The sequence below is a fragment of the Parasteatoda tepidariorum genome, chromosome 6 (assembly GCF_982258835.1).
Source record: "Parasteatoda tepidariorum strain Cologne lab strain chromosome 6, Ptep-v5.0, whole genome shotgun sequence".
In the NCBI taxonomy this organism is placed as follows: domain Eukaryota; kingdom Metazoa; phylum Arthropoda; class Arachnida; order Araneae; family Theridiidae; genus Parasteatoda; species Parasteatoda tepidariorum.
The window spans coordinates 72546179-72566968 of NC_141760.1; the positions used below are offsets into that span (position 1 = coordinate 72546179).

A 20790-nucleotide genomic window follows, 5' to 3' on the forward strand; every position below is an offset into this window, starting at 1 on the left:
TACTAAATATCAGAGATAAATCAATCTGTTAATGCAATATTAATTTTATCGTCGTTGTTACCTTATGCCACTTGTCATTGCAGACGAGCATATTTTTAAGGCAGAGGCGTGTTCTTCATCTTTTTTTCCAGTGGCGCTATCTTTAGCGAAGAATTCGACTGCTACACACATACGTCACTGCCCGTTTTACAGGGAGGACATTAACACACCATACATTTGCAGAATGTAATTTTAACCTGAACCAGAGCACGATATATCTCCGATTCAGTATCCCTAGACGTAATGATTTGTTATGGGAACTTGGAGGACTTTGTGACCCCGATAGATTTAGAGTACATCAGTCACCGTTTTGTGCATGGTAGTCTTAGGCTGGCGGGGATCGAACTCTTGACCTCTTGAACATGGGCTCAACGCCCTACCAACTGGTCTATCTCGATCCTGATTTTATTGTGGTCCTAAAATATTAGAGTTTTTTTTTTCTTTCTACGACTTTTGATCTAGATGAATTGAACTAAATGTTTCAGTGAGTCTACGGATTTGTGACCAGAACATAATAAATGTCCAATTAAAAACAATAAGTCCAATCCTTTGACATTTTTTTCCTGTTAATTATTTTTTATCTTTAATTATATAATTAGATGTTAATGATTTTCTTACTATAGAAGTCACTACCTTCTGTAAATCAAAAAAAAAAAAAAAAAAAAAAGTCCTGAGGATTAACAGTTATTTCATTTATTTTTCTAAAAAATTTTGTTCAAAATATTTCGAAAAATATTAATCCTTTAATATTCTGTATTCATTTTTTAAAAAAAAAATGATCAAGTTCTGCTGTATATGTAGTAATATTTAAGGTTACTAAAATTATTATACAGGGTGTCCCAGTATTACTGGGACAAACTTATAGGGAAGGTAGGGGACATCTCAATGATTCAGATATGCATAGCAATCTATGGTCGGAAACGTCTTCTTTCTCCTCTTGGTGTTCTTCACAAGATGAATTAAGAGTTGTGGACCGATTGTTCACTGGCCACCACTTTCTCCTGATTTAAACAGTGTGGATTTCTGTTTTTTGGTGGGGGATGCACTGAAAAGTATTGTGTACGCAACATCTGTGGATTCAGGAATGGATCTGGTTGCAAGAGTCGTCTGTTCTGCTGATATCTATGTTTATTTGAGCGAGTATGCTAATCCATGACCCCACTGTACCGGATGCGCAGGCAATTGTTGAAACTTTGAACATCTTTTGAGACAATCTCACGTATCATCTACTTCAGTACATGCAATATCTTAGAAGCGATAAATATTTTGGATTATCTTAGTCTTGTCTCTTTGTTTGGTACCTGTCATACTACCTTCCCATGACGTTTCCGACTCTGGGTTGCTATGTAATTGTGAATCCTTGTGATGATTTTCCTACCTTCCCTTAAAATTTGTCCCAATAATCCTGGAACTCCCTGTTTAAAGTTACTAAAATTCCTTTTTGTATAATACTTAGTAATTATAAAATAATACTGTATAAAGGCATTTTGGTAATCAAGTGTTTATTGTACAATGTTAAAATACTTTTTTTAATAAATGTTATTTTATTGGCGATAAGGAATAACTTTTTAAATCTTTGAAAAATCGTGGTTTCTCTTTATTGCTACACATATCAGATTTAATTGCCCCTTTTTTTGAAGGAATAATCACACTTTAAACGCTTTTTGTTTTAACTCTTAAAGCATATTTTATGAGTTATTCATCTTTCAACAAATGGTCTCCTGTGCAAATGTTAGTTTTACTGAAAGAAAAACATTTTGCCAGAAATACTTACAAAATATGCCTTTACTCTCTCTTCATCTTTCCATTCATCGAAAAAAAAATCTATTGTATTTAAAAACTAAACAAAGAATTGATTATATTCACCGTGAGAAATTTCTTTGTTAGCCTCTGTTTGTATTTGTTTCAGCTGGTATTTCGCACCCGCCGAATGGCAACAAAGCAACCTATTCAGGGTGGGGTCCTAAACTTCGAGTGTATCTGTTGTCAACGCCCCATTTATGGATGCCCGTGTTCTGTTTTTTTGCAAAATCCGGAGTTGACAGATTGACTCTAATCTCACAAATACTGTTATTATACATTTTATTATTATTTTTTTATTCACTTGTGCGTCTAGTGTGTAAAGTCGTGCGTGAATGCCAACAAAAATTTTTGATTCGAGAGAGTGTTATTTTTGCTATTCACCAATCACATCAATTTATTCGATTTTTTTATTTCTTCCACAACCATGTCATATTTAATTAAGAGTTTAGTATAATAATATGCGTAATTTAGAAAAACTAAGTTTTTCATCTCTTCTTGTATGAAATTATCTCTCTTATTCTGGTATGAAATTAATTCGTCTTATGAAATAAAGCTTTCTAGATAATAATAATAATAATAAAATTTTATTTTCTGAACGACATTGGAACTGCCGAACCCATTTTCGAGTTTACGACTATTAATTTTCAACTCCGTGGCCATGTAATTTTAAAACCAACCCAGTTGACAAGGGAACTCTATATCAAGCATTAGGACAAACTAGTCTTCATGGCCTATTTTTTTTTCAAGAGTAACTTGCATTTACGTTACATGAAGAGAAAAACCACAAAAAAACCCCACTGTTACACGAAAAATAATCTTATAAAATCCTGTTGCAAAGAACTTTTCGCATACAGTTAATGAAATAACAAATTAGTTATAGAGAGCAGTTTTTGCCACTTCATATCTTGGTTTCCAATATATAAGCATATTTTTCTTATTTATTATTTCTTATGTAAAATTTTACATTTGGCAGTTTAAAATACGACGGAAAATACGACTTGTGTCGAATGATAGGAATTGTTTAGAGGAAATTTTATTTTCAAAATGCTATAAAACTTACAAATTCTGAGGCTTTTTATAAATTTTTTAAAAATAAATTTATTTTAATAACAGTGCTACTTGGTTATCATCTGTTAAATCAACACTAAATAATTCTTTCTTTTACAGGTTATTTCTTTTGGATTATTTCATTGAATAAATCAAAATTTACCAATTCAAGTCTAAAATCCAATAGAGGTAAGATCTATTATGCAATTTAATTTTTTGAACATTTTGTATGTATTATTGTAGAGCAAACTAATTCTTAATCACAAAATTTTATGTAGTTATATAAAGCAAATTCCGCATACTCCTTTTTCTTAAAACTCAGTTGATCAAAAATTTCTGTGCCTTTTCACAGAAACAACAATATCTTAAAATATAAATTTCGGTTTAAAAAAATGGTGGTTACATACTTTATATTTGAAAAATCATATATAATACAAACAAATATGGGCAACAAAGTTTTTACATATTTTAAATAAAAATATAACTCGTAATCTGCATTTTTGCATAGTATTTTTGCATTTGTAATCTGCATTTTTTTTTTGCAATAACTGAGGAAAAAAATTAAAACTGCCCTTTTCTATCTAACATTCATTTAATGGCGTAATTTATTTCTCATCAATCAGTTCTTTATTCCTAATCTCTGCTTAAAGTCACAAAATTCCACTATCTAAACCGAAATTAAAATTCAAAAGCATTTCCATTATCTTTATTTGTAGAAAATAGATTTCTTTGACTACCATGCATATAATAATATATAATATAGTAATTAAGAGGTATTCTCATTAATTTTAAATCTATTACGTTATGTTAAAACTGAGTAAAAAATTAAAACAGCTCTTTTCTATCTAACATTCATTTAATGGCATGATTTATTTCTCATCAATCAGTTCTTTAATCCCAATCTTATCCCTAAAAAAAAACTAACTCAGTGGCGCGACAGCCCATTAAGAGGGCCAAGGCCGACTGTGCCCATCTCAGTTTTCTTGACCTTGGGCTCTGGGGTGCAGGAGCATATGTTCCGGTCAGGTGGTCAGCCGAACGCGGAACCCCCAGTGTTAGTTCCCAAGCATGCTTGGTACTCATTTTATCGACCCACTGAAGGGATGAAAGGCTGAGTCGGCCTTGCCCGGCCCAAGGATCGAACCAAGGACCTGTGGTACGACAGCGCGAAGCGCTACCGCTCAGCCACCGGGCGTCAATCTTATCCCTACAAGTTACAAATTCCACTGTCTAAATCACAACATCTTGTCTCGGTGATATTTCATTTCGAAACAATTTTTAGCCCCGGTCGTTTAATTTAAGAAAATTAGAATCGCACTCGTCGTCTTCGCTTACTTCAGTCGCAATGTGTAGTCCCTTTTATCTCACTATCCTTAAAGACTCCCACATTCATTAACGTTAAACTACAATGCATTTTGTAAGGTATTAGCATAAAGTGATCCGTTTTCTGGGGAATTCAATTACCATATTAAATTGTGGCCCCGCACACGCCTTCTCACTCTCATTACCTTCACGTCACGTTTCGCAATTCCGAGTTCTTAAAGTGTTGAATTAACAAATAATACTATTGAAAAGTTAATTTTGGTAAAAAATGAATTAAACTGGTTTCGAATGCTGAGTTAGAAACTATTTAAGGTCTCTATTAATATGCTTATAAATAGAAGTGGTTATTGTTATTTTTATTATTTTAAGTGTTTTTAGTTCTGCATTGAACGACATTTTTTTATAATGACGTTTAACCTTTTAAAAGTTTTATGCTCTAGTTATTCAAATTTTTCTTTATTTATGAAAATAGCTTATTTATTCTTTGAAATTAACTTGTAAGCTATATTGCTTATTAAGTTTTTTTTAAATTATTTTTTTAGCTACTTTATTTTAAGGACAAAAACTGCATTTGAAATACAACTTTTAAAGATATTTTCATCATAAAGGATAACCTTAAAATATTTGACTTTTGACATTTTTTAAACTAGAAGCTTTGTGTTTATTTTTAGTCATAACATAATAGTTTATAGATAAATTTTTGGGACGTTTGGTTTCGTTAATTGAATAATTTATGGACATTATATTTTGAGGCGTTTGGTTTAAAAATTAGGTCAATTCATTTTCAGAAATGTTGTCGGATGGTCTAAAAACATCTTTCTTTCCTTAATTCAAATAGTCTAGCACTTCAACCGTTAGGCGGCTTTAAAAAAAATAGTAATGTTAAGATTATTTCGGTTTAAAATTGAAAGATGGTTTATAGACTTTACATTTTGACACGCTTAACTAAAAAAAATAACTTAATTTGCAGAAAGGTTTCAAAATAGTTCAAAACATCTCACTTTTATTCAAAATGCTTAAGAACTTAAAATTAAATTGATGAAGAACTTTTAAATCAATAAAATAAATAATAGTTTTTAAGCTACTATTTGCTCTAAAACATACTAAGCTTAATGCTGTTTAAAAATGAAGGACTACTCCATACATAGCTCAAGTTGCTGAAAGATATAATGAGCTAAATAACTAAATTTAATTTTCTGAAATATAGCAAGATTGTCTAAAATATCTCACTTTAATTCAAAATGCTTAAGAACTTTAAATAAAATAAATAATTGTTTTTCTAGGCTCTAAAAAATACTAAGCTTAATTCCGTTTAAAAATGAAGGACTACTCCATATACAGCCCAAAATTGCTGAAGGATATAAATAAAACTCGAGGATTATTCTTTCTAATGAGTTTTCTCTTTCATAATTTGATCTGCTCAGAAGATGGTATTCTTCCAAGGTTTGCGAAGATTCGAAACTTGTCCAAGTAGGTAAGGGGGGGGGGGTTCTCGAAGAGATGAATAATTACTTCTCTTTTATTTCTGCCCTTGTAGGTTAGTTGATACAAATGAAGTGTATGTAAACAGTAATTAAATATCAGACACAATTGCTGAAAAATGTTAGGAGGTTGAACAGCTGCCAAATGGTGGGAGATGACAACAAATTTGGCGATGACATTAATATTTTGCTCAGGAATTTGTCTCTTTTTTTCTTCTTCTTTCTATTTTAGTAATTGAATGAAGTTTCTCAATGAAAAGTATTTTACGGTTTTTATTTGCATCATTTTTTACTATTAAAACCTTTTTTTTTATATAGTTTATTATGATTTCTTTCTGGGTTTTTTAGATTAGAATAAAGTAATTTCACCACTATTTAATACTATTGACATCTAGCGCCCATTTTTTGACTTGATATTTAGGTAAATGGTTTCTTTAACTTTATATGGTAATACGAAATGAAAAGATCGGAGATCGTTCCTTTTTTTTTTTTTTTTTTTTTTTTTTTTTTTAGTGAGTCCTGTTTTTGTAAAATTGTGAAAAATCTGCTTATGATTTTGTTTAAATGTAAGAAATCGCTCTGTTTTTGTGAGAAACCACAAAAACTAGTAATCTGTCTGGACATTTAATTTAAGATCCTGTTTTTTGCACATTTCTGACAAATCTACTAGTTTTTTTCAAAATCTTACTGTAAGAATGACGTTTTTTTTTATTATTATTTTCTGCCTGTGTCTTGTTTTTGTGATTATGGGGAAGTGAAGTCCTGTTTTTATTATTTTTATTAGGGGAAAAAAACATATATATATATATATATATTTTTTTTTTTTTTTTTTTTTTTTTTTTTTTTAAGAATTATGAATTAAAGGCGTCATCAACTTCGTTTTTCAAACGAAGAATTTTGTAGAAAGTTATTTGTAAAACGAAAATTTTCTGGTAGCATATAATTTCTCTCTTTATTTATTTTTTTATTTATTTATTAAAATGAAGATCTCGAGAGGTATAAATAACTTCTTCTCCATGTACAGTCAGCAAAAAAAAAAAGATATCACCCTGAATAACTTTTGTTCTAATGATCGGTTTTTCACGATCTAAGTGTCAATCTTAATGGTTCCCGGGGGTGACCTCAAATATGCTAATTAATTAGTGCTAACTATTAATTAAGTTACGAAATCAGACACAAAAACGTACTTTCTCTGAATAAACATGTATTTTTTTTTACATATTTGGATTCCTGACCTTCAAAATAGGGGGGGTAGACAAAATATCGAAAAAATTGGGTTGTAAATTAGGTAGCAATAAGGATTTACATATCTGGCGATGGTTTAAAAATATGCCAAATTACCTCGCCATAGAAGGGGAAATAATATATAACAACCATAAAGAAACTGAATGAATGACAAGATGGGAAAAGATAGTGCTTCTCGTTGCTAAGCAACCAAAGGAATTTTTCGCGTTGCTTTCTGGGCTTTTTTTTTTTTTTTTTTTTTTTTTTTTTTTTTTTTTTTTTTAAATTTCCTTTAAAAAGGAAATTTAAATAAATTAATAAATTATTTTTGATTCTCCAAGATTACAGAATCTTTGAATTTTTATCTGACATTATTTATTTTTTTAAAGCTGTTTTAATGTAATTTGTATGACAGTTTTGAATTAAAACCAAACTTTCATAAGTTATCATAAATTTATGAAGAGTTGTAGGGTTAAATGCTTTTGCCCCTCACTTCGAGTTTCTTAGGAAAGGAAAAAAAAAAGCGATCAAGCAAAGGTGGACCTGAAAAGAGATAGCTATTCTGATGCATAATCGCAAAATTTTATAGAAATCACGGTATTTATTTTCGATAAAATTGTAAAACTTAATAAATGTTATATGGCCAGCGATTTTGTCCCTTTTTTTTTTGTTAGTTGAAACCAGCTTACGCATTCTTGTAATTTTTACATTTTATCTTTGAAATTTCAATCTCGACAGACATGCATGAAGTGACGCATAGTCCAAAGAATCTAAGTTAAATAGTTGTAAGGCCGATTATTACGAAAACAATTAACTACTCTGGTTCCATGAAACAATTACAGTAAAACTTGTGTAAGTTGACCACTTCATGTGCATTGTTTTAGTGGCCAACGTAGACAAGTGGTCAACTTATAGAAGGGGTGGGACATTGCTTACTTTTTCGCTTCCTACATGTTGCTATACATTTAAATTTTATTTTTACTTGACTTAAAAATTTGATTTAGCAAATGGCCAAATGAATATCTCAAGAAATGCGTTTAAACCTAAACGAACTTCAATTTGTTACACAGAAATAATTTAATATTTAACTAACTTTTTAAAAAAAATTATTTTGTTAGTTATGCATGTGAAGTGTTTAATAAAAATAATTTCTTAAAATATCAGAACACGAAAACATTGAAAATTTTAACAAAACAAAATTATTTTAACACTTTAAAATTTATTCTGTTATTACTACACATACAAGCCTATTTGCTCACTATTGCAACTGGAAGAGCAACTTTTCAACCAACACACCTGTTTTCAATGAATGAATGAAAGAAATGGTCAAAAGCTGACTCCCTACAGTTTCCCCAGATGGTCAACTCACAAAAAGGTTTAGATTAGCTTTTTACACTATTTCACCAAACAAGTGAAATATTAACATACATTGCAAAATGACAGAAAATTTTCTGAATTTTTTTTTCTGGTCAACTTATGAGGGCTTTAGAATAGAATTTCATAATACTCCTAGACAAAATTAACTTATTTCAGTGGTCAACATACAAGATAGACAGGTGGTCAAGTTACAAAGGTTTTGCTTCTTTATTATGTAGGAAAATTTCCGTTCTTGATAATTGAGGTCAACTTATTCAGGTGTAAAACTTACAAGTGTGGTCAACTTGGCAGGTTTCACTGTATAAATAAATCATTAATATTTTTGTTTTTTTATTACGAAATATTAGGAGAAATTTGTATACATAATTTCTTCAAAACGTGTGTTAAAACTATGATTATAAGTTATTTAAGAAGAAAAAAGTCAAATGGAGTAAAAGAACAATTTTTGAGATGATGATTCTAAAAATAGCACGTTTTTCAAATCTTTTTACAATTTTTTATTTTAGTAGTTGTTTAACAAAATAAGGCATATCGAACATTTTCCTGATATAGCAATATTTTTTTGAACTGTGCAAAAGTTGAGAAATCATACAAACAACTTTTAAAGAAAATATTTTCAACTTTTTAAGACAAAAGGGTAACTTAAAAAGGTTAGCGCACAAGATTAACTTTGAATGTTGAATTAAAATTGCATGCCCATAGTTTTTTGTTCATTTAAAAAACAAAACAATCTGTTAAATTTTTCCCCTGTGCGCACATACGCATTTACTTTTCATTACTCGAATAAATAAGAAGCAATAAAAAAAATAAAATTAATAATTTATCTTCATTTTTCGTAAACAATAGTATTTTTAGTAAATAGTCAGCTGTTCTGCTTCGAATGATATTGTGTGTGATCAGTAGAATATTTTTAATTTCTTAACAAGATTTAATTCTCAGATAGCTGACAATAATTCTAAGTTTTCTTTCAATAAGAACTTAGCAATAATTTAAAAAGTAATTTTATTTTAAAGAAAAACATAAATTAAAGTACTTAAATGATTAATTAGTATATTATTGGAAAAATATATACATAATAGAATTTTAAAAAAATTTCATTAAAATTCAATAAAAAAGTTAGAAAAATAATTCTGCGAAACACGCACAGACAGGTAATTTACAAATTTATTTTAAGATTAAGGCGATATATAAGATGTAAAGAAGTTTTAAAAAACTCTACTCTAAACTCAGCTGCACGACAGCCCATGGAGGGCCAAGGCCTACTGTGCCCACCTCAGTTTTCTAGACCTAGGGCTCTGGGGTGCAGGAGCAGATTTTCCGGTCAGGTGGTCAGCCGAACGCGGAACCCCCAGTGTTTAGTTCCCAATAATGCTTGGTATTTATTTATCGACCCACTGAAGGGATGAAAGGCTGAGTCAGCCTTGCCCGGCCCGAGGAACGACATCACGAAGCGCTACCGCTCAGCCACCGGGCGAAGTTTTAAGATGATTAAAAATGTTGACTACGCATTCGTATTAATAATTATAAAATATATATTCAAGAAATTGATAAATATATTATTCCAAATCTATGCATACGTATGTATATTATTGAAATTGTATCAGTTATTGAAAAAGAAAATCAAAAATTAAAAAATAATCACATTAAGTAAGCACAATCTGGTGCATAATCATATTCTATCAGATGCACGCCTTTATAAAACTAGACATTCGTTGAATAAAGTGTTTTTTATTCAAAATGTTTTATTCATAATTTCTTTACTGAATTACAAATAAATTATTAAACGACTAAAAAGAAACATCGTATTTTATAGTTTGAAAGAAATAAAAATAAAAAGATTAGCAAACGATTATTAGCGAAAAAAATATGAATGAAATTTTACACTACGCGCGCGAAGTCAAGTTCCTCGCAAGTTTATCACATTTTAATATTAATCGCCCCATTTAATCATTTTTTTATTGTCGCCAAATTATTTTTTTAAAAATAATTAATTTTAATTTTTTTCAGATTCTAATAAATAAAAACAGTTGAAACTTTAGATTTTTCTATTGAAAAATATGTAGATTATTATGGTATAAAAAAATTCATACCTTATAATTCAATATTTTTTCATCCTCACTTTAATTAAATAATAAAAAATAATAAATAAATATTAAAAATTATTTTTTTCATGAAATTATCTTTGGGTAAATGAGTTTTATGAGTGGGTGCAATTTTTTTTTGAATTGCTTCATTAGTTTTGAAAATATGACTGAAATCGCAAAAAGCGAAGTTAACATTAAGGGGTACGAACTTTGGATCGCTCTCCTGACCAAACTATGGGGACCACATTTCCCAGATTGCGGCTACCCCCTATATTTTGAAGGTCAGGAATCCAAATATGTAAAAAAAAATACATGTTTATTCAGAGAAAGTACGTTTTTGTGTCTGATTTCGTAACTTAATTAATAGTTAGCACTAATTAATTAGCATATTTGAGGTCACCCCCGGGAACCATTAAGATTGACACTTAGATCGTGAAAATCCGATCATTAGAACAAAAGTTATTCAGGGTGATATCTTTTTTTTTTTTGCTGACTGTACGCTTGCTATAACTTTCCCCCAAATTGGAATTTCGGTAAAAAAAAAAAACTCCAGTAAAGGCCTTAAAATAAAAATGGCGATCTCAGCACGTCAAATTTCAAATCTGTAGTTGCATTCCTGTGGGCTGCAGAGCTTCTCGCTTTGTATTTTTACAATCAATAATTTTTGAACTAACTATCGAATATTGAATTTTTTATTCACATTTTTAAGTTTCGAAGTATTTTAGTTTTTTGCAGCCAAACAAAATGAAACGTAAAGTAAATTTAATATCCAAAAGCAGATTACTAAGACACTATAACTGAAATTTTTTTTTTAATGTAGAAAGAAACATATTAATCATATACTAAATCAAAACATATTTAACGTATGTGTATAGAATTAGTATTATATTAAAATTTTTATGCCATCTGATTTTTCATTATATTTTTAATATCTGTTTCATTTGATCATTGAAGAAATCGTCACAAATATGAACTAAAGCATGTTTTGAAAAAATCTGAAAGATCTTACCAAATCCGAAGTATCTTGTGTGCGAATCAGAATATTCAAGAATATTTTTTCATCTTTCTCAGATTTAAACTAAAATAGTTCTTTGGGAGTGGGGGAACACACAAAAAAAAATTCTTTTTTTCTTCTCTTTTTTGAATTTTTCACTTTTGTAGTGAGTTGCTACTAAAGCTTGTCTGCGAACTTATTAGTTTTTTCTTCCTTGCTACTAGTCTTATCCCTCCTTAAAATTTGTTCCAACATATGCGTCTAATTATTTCTGTCTTCTGCTGTTTTTACATGGATAACTTTTCAAAATAATTGAATGGGGAAAAAGAAGGTAAGGAAAAATATTTTTGAATTCCTTTTTAGTTAGAAATGAAGAAGTTTCAAAATTTTATCGATAACGAATTAGGTCTGATCGCCGCAAACTTAATACAATTTAATTTGAAAAGAAAAAATTATTTTTTTTCTATTTTATTTTAAATTTTTCTATTTATTTATTTTTTAATAAAAAGACCACTATTTCTATCGGATGCAAGTTTTAAGTTACTTGGATTTATTTTTAGTTTTCTCTCACTTTTTTTTTATTCGACAAAATCGAGTATTCTGTTCCGTATTTTTTTCCTATTATTATATCGTATTTTTTATTAGTGATTAAATCGACGCATTCTAGATGTATATATTTCTTCAGATTTTGAATTATACATTTAAAATTACACGAGTTTTTAAATTTATGAGTTGTAATTAATAAATAAGATTAATTAACTACACCCAAATATGTTGATACAAAAATTAAAAGAAATTTAATTGAATATATTATTCAACACAACGTTGAAAAAAATTTTAAGCTCAATTAACTTGGCATTTTGTCGTAAGTGAAATGGTGAAATGCTTATTACGATAATGATAATGATTATTTTATGATTTTTAATCTTATTTATTTGTTTGTATATTTGTTCGATTAAACTAATAAATCTTAAGCACGTTAATATTTATGTTTTAAAAGATGCGAAAATTCTAAAACAAATATATTTTTTTCTGAACTTATTGATTATTAACATAAATAAAGATTTACAATTTTTCCAAAGCTTTCATTTTGGAAACAAAGAAAACATTTACTCTTTACAACCATGCAATATTTCTTAATAACTAATTGCTTGAAAAAACTTTTGAATTGGTATGCTAGCAAAAAAATTTTTTTTTCAATTTTAGCATTTTGCATGTTTTGGGCATAATGTTTTAGATCAGTGTTCCCCAACCCCCGGTCCGTGGATCAAATGGTACCGGGCCGCACATTTCATTGAAACTGAATTTAAATTCCTAGGTTTATACCAAAAATTAAAAATATCTGTGTTCCATTATTTTATTTATTTAAAAAAAAGGGCTCCCGAAGGTAGTGACATAATTTTTTTAACGTTTTAAAATGATTACCCTCAGATGGAAACATCTCATTGCAAAGAAACAAGCTCAGGGTTCCCATTAATTTGGGTTGGGGAACACTGTTTTAGATCATTTGGAAGAAGAGTCCTGCCTAAATTTTTTGTTTGAGTTAATTTATATTAATTTTGAGATCAAGATAAAAGGATAAGTCAAGTTTAGAAAAATAAAAATTTTCAGTGCCTTCCTTCTTTTTGCTTCTAATCGAAATTCTAAGGGTGCGAAAGCTGCTCATAACATTTGTGCTGTGTATGAAATAGGTGCAATAGCTGAAAAAACCGTTTGTGGATTGTATGCAAAGTTTGAAAATTGATGTTTTGATCTCAAAGTCTTACGTCAGTACTGGCCGTCTTGTAGAGTTCGGTGGTAGACCATTAAGCCGAATTTCGGCTTTAAATTAAGCATCCAACGACTTCTGAACTGGCCGGAAGAAACTTTTTAAAAAAAGGACAAAAAAGGCTGCTACTAAGTTATTTACCCACCAAACAATATAGCAATTCGGTTTTATTCGTCTCCAACATTTATAGAAAACTCTTACGAAATTCTTCGAGGACTTACTCATCGTCATTTTTTTTTTCATTCACCTACTCCATATCTGTTTCCTTTCCTCGAAGCTCAAGATCTTTTTCTCAGGAATCCAATCAAGAAGGTCCAGAAAACGTCAGGTTAGTAATCTTCACAACCTACAGACCACCTAGCGAAACTCAATCACCCCCGCTAAGCCCTTGATCCCGCCTATCCATTCTCTTGAAGAAATCGTTTTCTGAAGGCTTTTTGCACCACCCCCAGCATCAGATGTAACCGGATACGGAGGGCGGTAACAGGCCTCCATCCGTGGCAGTATGTTCTGAAATATCTGCAGTTTGATGGGAATGGAGCGAAGCAAATATGTTTGTTCGAATATGACCTAAACGACAGACGAGCACTTGGGATTTTAGTGGATCTATCTTGTTTTTAAGAAAATCATTCCAAGCTGTTTTCTACATAATTTGTCATTCTGTTAGTGACGTATAGCTCTATTTCTACCTCCACTTAGACTGGAAACTATAAACAAAACATGTTCTACAGAATTGCAAGAATGAGTTGAAAAAAGGAAATTATGAAGTGAAGTTTTATGTTAAGCCAATTTACATTCTTTTTTAACTTAATTTTATTCTTCGACAGAGCAATATTTGTCTATTCAAATCAGAAAAAAAAGATGTTTTTATCATCAACATAATAGCTCTGATGTTGATGATAAAAACATCTTCCTTTTTCACTTCCTTTTTTTGCATTATTGTGTTGTTTTTTCTTTTAAAGGGCATTATTTTCTTTTACCTTTATTTAATTTTTAGATTTTTCTCTCCCTATTTTTAATAATTCTTAAAGAATTTTGAATAATGTTAGTCATTTTAGGAGCATTTTCTCATGAATTACTTTCTTTCTTTATAAATTAGTGTGAATATTTTTTTTTTATTTTAAATATCCACCAATAATACTTGTTTTGATAATAAATATTTTTTTAAAGGCATAAGAATATTTTTTTTCCGGTCAAGAAGCAATCTTTAAATTTTGATAACATCAACAAAGAAAAAAAAATAATAATTTATAATTCTAAGCAATTCTTATTTATCTTTATTAGATATATATTTACATTTTTATTTTATTCCCAAATAGCATATTTTAATTATTACCTTATAAATAATTAAATTTATAAATACAAATTACAATTTATATCTATTTTTTCTTTTTAACGAAAAAAAGTTAATCATAAACATATTTTCGAAAAAATTTTTAAGGTTTTATTTTTCATTTTTAATATGTTATTTTTGATTATTTTTAGATGCTTTTTTTGCACTTTTCAGGTGCAATTTTTTTCAAACTTTTAGGTCCACATCCTAGCCTTGGTATTTAGCGTCTATCAAAGACTCAAACTGACCCTGAACACAATATTTAACACAAATAAATTTTTTTAGGAGAAGAGTTGCAGTATAAAACAGTGCTTACTTCTTTAGATGTTAAAAATTTTTTTTTTTTTTTTCAAATTCATAATATTATAATTAAAAGCAAATATTTGTTTTAACTACTCAAATGCGCAGTTTTTTATACGCTTACAAGACGTTCTCGTAGTCATCGCTTTTTACTTTTATAAGATTCTTGTTAGAAATGAGGTTAAATAAAAATGCCCGTTGAAGGTAGCAAATTAATATTCATGCGAGGAAAAAACTATACCGTTATCTGACAAATCATTAGTAAGAAATTCTGATGACACTTGGAGATGTTTCCTATTATCACCTTTCAAATACTCCCTATTTCCACCGGCATTCTGCTTTGAAAATCGAAGGAAACAGGTTTTGATATTGTCCTGTTTTCCTCGGTAGTGATTCATTAGGTTTCAGTGTGATTTTTTTACTTTTTAGCTACCCTTAAGTGTTAACTTTTTTTTTTGTCACTTCATTTTTGACAATGTTTGTGAAAATATATGGTTGAAGAAGTTGATTTATGTTTAACTCAATTTAGCTGCATGAGTCAAATTAGGTTGATCAAAAATTTATATCTGGAAATCATAGTGATTGCTTGAGTATTTTGTAATTGATAACCGGCGTTGAATATCTGATCCATTTCTGAGTTTACGACAATCAGTGTTAAACTAGCAATTTTGAACCCCACCCAAAAGAAGAACGGAACTCCAAGATCAATCATTGGGATAAGTGGAAGACTTTTAGATGGATCTAACCCCATTTGGATAAAACTGCGAAAACCTCCTACGGTTCCCCCCGATAATAGGGATTCTAATCCATGATCCGTCCTCCACTGAGGATATTGTCCTTCAAAACTGTGATTGGTGTGCAGGAAGTAAAATTCGTATCAATCGCCCTTCGCTGGGATCCGAACCTGGTACTACCTGATTGGGAGACGAACGCCATATCCACTGCCACCAAAGCTCATTGTCTGAATATTAAGAAGATTACCTCTGACAGATCACAAATAGTATGATTGGAGGATGACCCCTTAAATTAAAAATGGGAGGAAAAAAAACTAAATAAAAAACTACAAAAAAAAATATATATATATATAAAAAAATTAAACAAAAAAAAAAAAAGAAACACATTGGATATCTGCATAATGTTTCAAAATATTAAAACGAATTTTGTTAAATTTTTTTCGCAAGATGTGAATTTTTAATCAACAATTGAATCCCTCTAATTAAATGTATATCTTTTCCCACTGTCTTAAATCGTCCATTGTTCCTTTCTTGAGTGCTAAGTGCGCTCTTGGTACCACCTCTAAGTACTAAGAACTCATAGTGTGCTCTAATCTTTTATTTTATGATCCTCGGAAATCGCAGTACTTTATTCCATTCTCCGATTACCCAATCTGCCATCGCTGCTGTGAAGAATTTTTATGATCCTCATCGTTTTAAGAATTGTCATTAAAACGAGTTCCAAATCTGGGTATTCTTTTGCCGCCAATTGAATTATTTCGCTATCTACCGGGGTTCTTCATGCTCCATGCTACGAAACAATGACAGCTTACACGGTGCAAAAGGAAGTCTTCTTGTTAGATAAGTTGAATCAACAATTGGCGCCAACTGCTCGAAGAACATATGCGGGTGCTTATTGCTGTCTGATAAAAAGTAGTAAGTTTGTTCTTTTTATCTGTTTGGCCCCCTTTTTTTTTCTAAGCGAGAATTCTCTTGATGCGATTGCAATGTTGAATTCTCTGATTGCCTAGACGACTATGACAAAATCAGGTCAAATTTTGTTTCCAGAAAAATGCAATAAAAAGTACTTTTTTATGAATACTTTCTTTTAAAATTGTGAGACGAAATAAGAGAAAATGTTCGCTCTCTTACTATTCTTTTGAATTTTGAAGAAATAGGTTAAACGTTTGGTGTCGTTTATATTATGTTGGTGATGCTATTTTTCTAAAAGCAAATCAGCTATATCAGTTAGACTGACTGGACTTATTAAAGGAAAAACTCAAAAGGTTTTTATTACATACATTGCATTATAATATTTATAGTATTTTGCCACTAACAGAAAGAAAAACGATGTAAAATAGGGAAGTAATATTTTTTGCTTTGTTCCTAATTTTCCCTCTCACAATTTTTCTATTTGTTTACTTTACAGCCTTTCACAAAAAAAAATATTGTTAAAACGGACCCTTCAAAAAATTTATAATTGTTAAAGCGAACAATTCACAAAATATTTTACCTTAAAAACGAATTCTTCACAAAATATTTTATAGCGAAAACAATTTTTTTTTTTTAAATCGAAGTTAATGACGTCTTTAATTTTTAATATTAAAACTTCTTAAAAGATGTAGCTTTGTGTTTTTTTCCCTTCACAGAAACAGGAACTCATATTTACATATCCACAAAATCATGATTACGTTTTCACAATTTTTACAAAAACTAAACCTTTCACGAAAAATCATAAGAGACCACTGATTTTTCTCCAAATCAGAAGCCTGTGTTCACAAAATCATGATTAGAACATAATTTAACAAAAACATATCTAACTCTTGTAAAAATATCCAATATATGAACTATCTATTCAATGAATTAAATTCTAAATTCGAACATAAATAATTTCTAATGCTTATAAAAAAATTCCAGAAATAACACGAAATGATGTATAAAATTATGGCGGGTTAAAATGAGCAAGAATACACATTACCATCATACAATGTTCATTAACAATTCCTTTTAGTTTATTTCGATTAAGCGAGCCACTTAACTCAACTGAACTTGTTATAAATAAAGCTACAACTACTAATTGATTTCCCAATATTATCGTGTTGGGAGGAATCTGTAATTAGGGTTGTATTTTTCCCTTCTCTTTTAAACATGGCAGCGAAAAAGAACATTTAATCGAATTCGATCTTTTAAGAACCCTTTGCTGGATATTTATTGCCCTTCAATTTTTAATGCTATTGCTGCCCTTTTCTTTTTTTTATAGTGTCATATATTGCACATTGCAAATTAGATTAATTAACGTTAAGATTAAAAAATGTTAAGCACTGAAATAGTATTATGTTTAGTTACATGAGATTTTTTTAACAGTTATCTTTATAAAGCGTAAAACTCAGAATTACGTCAGTGAGTAATTATGAGTAGTTAACTAGAAATAGTTAACCTCATACCTTCAGTCTCATATAAAAAAAAATTAATAAATGAGTCCTTATAAGTGGATTTGATAGTAGCAATAATCTGAAGCAGTAATCTGAAATTAATCATAAATTTGTACAGGTTGTTGTGCATTATTTTGTTATGCACCCAAAGTGCCCGAATTTCTAAAAAGTTCTTAAACTAATTCTTTATAAAAATGTTTAACCTATTATAGTGTTTACCTATTATAATGTTTAACCTGTAAAAAAATTAATAAATGCGCACAAAATATGTTCTTAAAATGTTAAATTAATAAATGTAAGTTAATGTTACATTAAATTATTAATTGTAAATCAATGTTTTCTTAAATTATTAAATGTAAATTATTATTATAATAAATTTTAAAACATGAATTTATGTTATGTGAAGTTATAAATGTAGATTTATGCTATTAAATGTAAATTGTTAATTAATTTTGTTTTGTTAAGTTTATGTTACAGTGTTGTAAATTGTTAGAATTATATCAAATTATTAAATTACATTATTATTGTAATAAATTATAAACTTTAAATTAATGCTTCATTAAATGTTTTATTATTTAATTAAATATAGAATGAAATTATATTAATTATATAAGAATTTATTATTATTAAATATAAATTCATTAAGAATATAATAAGACTAATTCTTCTTTATATTCCTCCTTTGATAATTAATTAAATGTGGATTAGCTTTATATTAAATAATAAATGTGAGTTAGTGTGATTAATTAATAAATGCGCACAAATATATTTTATTTCGAATAATGCTGAAAGTACTTGAATTATTTTTTCCTGAATTATTTAATGGACAAAACTGTTCTGGATTTTTTTATTTTTCTTTTGTCAACAATTTTTATTTTAAAAATAATCCCTTCAAAAGTGACGGTAAAATTCTTAACTCTTCAGTTTTTCGAATAAACAAACAAAGAAGAAAACTCTGATTTTACCATTACCTTTTCCCCTTTGTTCTTTCAGATTTTATTCTTTTTTGGTTCGTGTGCATATTCTCAGATTCGATTGAAGTGGTTTTAAATCGGTTTAACACATAAGAAAAAGAATAAAGTTTGATGGAAATTTTCTTGTTCATGCGCGCGCCAGACAGCAAAAGTAAAAAGTTCTATTCTCAGAGAATGTAAAAGTTAAAGTATTTTTGCATTCTTATTTCTCAGTAAAAAAAAAACTTTTTCGCCATCTTAGAAAAGGAATAAATTTGAAAGACGAGAAATATGCCTAGATTCTTTTTATTCCCCATGTAAGAGAAAACGCCCTTACGTTTTTCGTTTCTTCAACAATTTTTCTGTAAATAGGAATAGTTCTTTTTATTATCTTTTGTTTAAATCTAATGCATTTATTTATCAGGGAGCGGCGTTACAGTTAGAATGAAATAGTATTATAAGTCACAGGAAACTGTATCCCTCTGTTTAATACTCGTTTTCAATATAAAAAATACTTTTCTTTATAGTGATAATACAGCTGATAATTTTGAATCTTATGTGCTCTAAACTTTATCAAACGATAATTTACCTGATAGCTTTAAATCTTGTGTTCTAAATGTGTCACATTTTTATATATTAGTTGCAAGTGGGTGATTTTCAAATTTGAGACATATTTGAGAGAAAAATTGTTTAAAAAATTTAGATTAAAATTGATAATTGTTTGCGATTAATATTGATTCCTCAGCTTGTTTTGTGCATGTTTTAGTAGTCAGTATCAAGATTGAATTAAAAGTTGTTTTTTTTTATTTTACTTGTTTTTTTTTAAATAAAATTTAAACTATTCTATTATAATTTTACGTGTTCAAAATTTGTCACATTTTTATACATTAGCTTGCCAGTGGGTGCTTTTCAAATTTGAGGCATTTTTGAGAGAGTAATGGTTTAAAAAAATAGATTATTTATAATGGTTAAATTCATCTAATTAGATTAAAAATTATATTACTATACAAAAAGACGATTATAAAATATAAAAATATATTAGATCAGTAGAACATTTGGGTGTGTATTAAGTAGTGCTGATTTCACATACATTTGTTGTCTTATATATATATTTTGACCACCCTATTTCATTGCCTAATCGAAATTAAAATGTTTTACACCTGTATTTTTTGTTTTCACGTTACAATATTTAAATACAGTTAGAATATTTAAATGCATTCGATCTGGTTACCGTTAAAGTTTATATGTTTTGCAAGATAATTTTGAAATGTGACCACGCTGGTGACGAAAGGAGGCTATTTGTTTAAAAATTATGCCATGTCTGTTTCTTTTAACAGGCAACAGACCGTACAATAAAATTTTTTACAAACACGTGTTAATTTTTTAGGATGATATTGCTCAAATATGATTCATCGACTTACTTTGCATAAAATAAGTAGTTAATAAATTTTTACCAATTAACTTTAAGAAGTTGGTAAGAAGACGGTACAACATAAAAAAAATAGCTTTTAAAAATCCTGAAACTCTAAAAAGTAATTTTTTACCTTTATATTGATTTTAGATTTTAGAAATGCTTATTGTAAGTAACTTACTGAATCAGGAAAGCAATATCAAAATGTGGTAGTGTTATCTACTGAGAAATTTTAAAAATAATTATGTTTGGTAAGAGACCAGACATTGCTCTTGGAAAACACTAAACAATTAATATGTATCAAGAAATTAAAAAATAGTTAAATTCAAAGCTATCTTCTTGATAAAACGAATTTTTGTAATACATAACTGCTTTTAGGTTATTTTACATATTTTAGATTGGTAAACTATAAGAAAAGGAATTTGACTTAGTCATTTTAGACAACTGATTTCCTAAAAATCCTATATGTTAAATTTTTATATAATATAAAGCGTTAGACAAATTCTTA

General features: G+C 28.9%; 1 protein-coding gene across 3 annotated transcripts in view; it reads left to right on the top strand.

Moving 5' to 3' along the window:
• LOC107454341 (dystroglycan 1) overlaps window positions 1–20790 on the top strand; it is a 110746-nt gene that overhangs the window by 35678 nt on the left and 54278 nt on the right. For 2 of the 3 annotated variants that reach the window (XR_015434885.1, XM_016071502.5), the window contains exon 2: window positions 3010–3078. The exons of the other annotated variant lie outside the window; for it this stretch is intronic. The gene's annotated coding sequence lies outside the window, so the exon portion shown is untranslated. The remainder of the gene's footprint in view (window positions 1–3009; window positions 3079–20790) is intronic. 3 annotated transcript variants of the gene reach the window in all.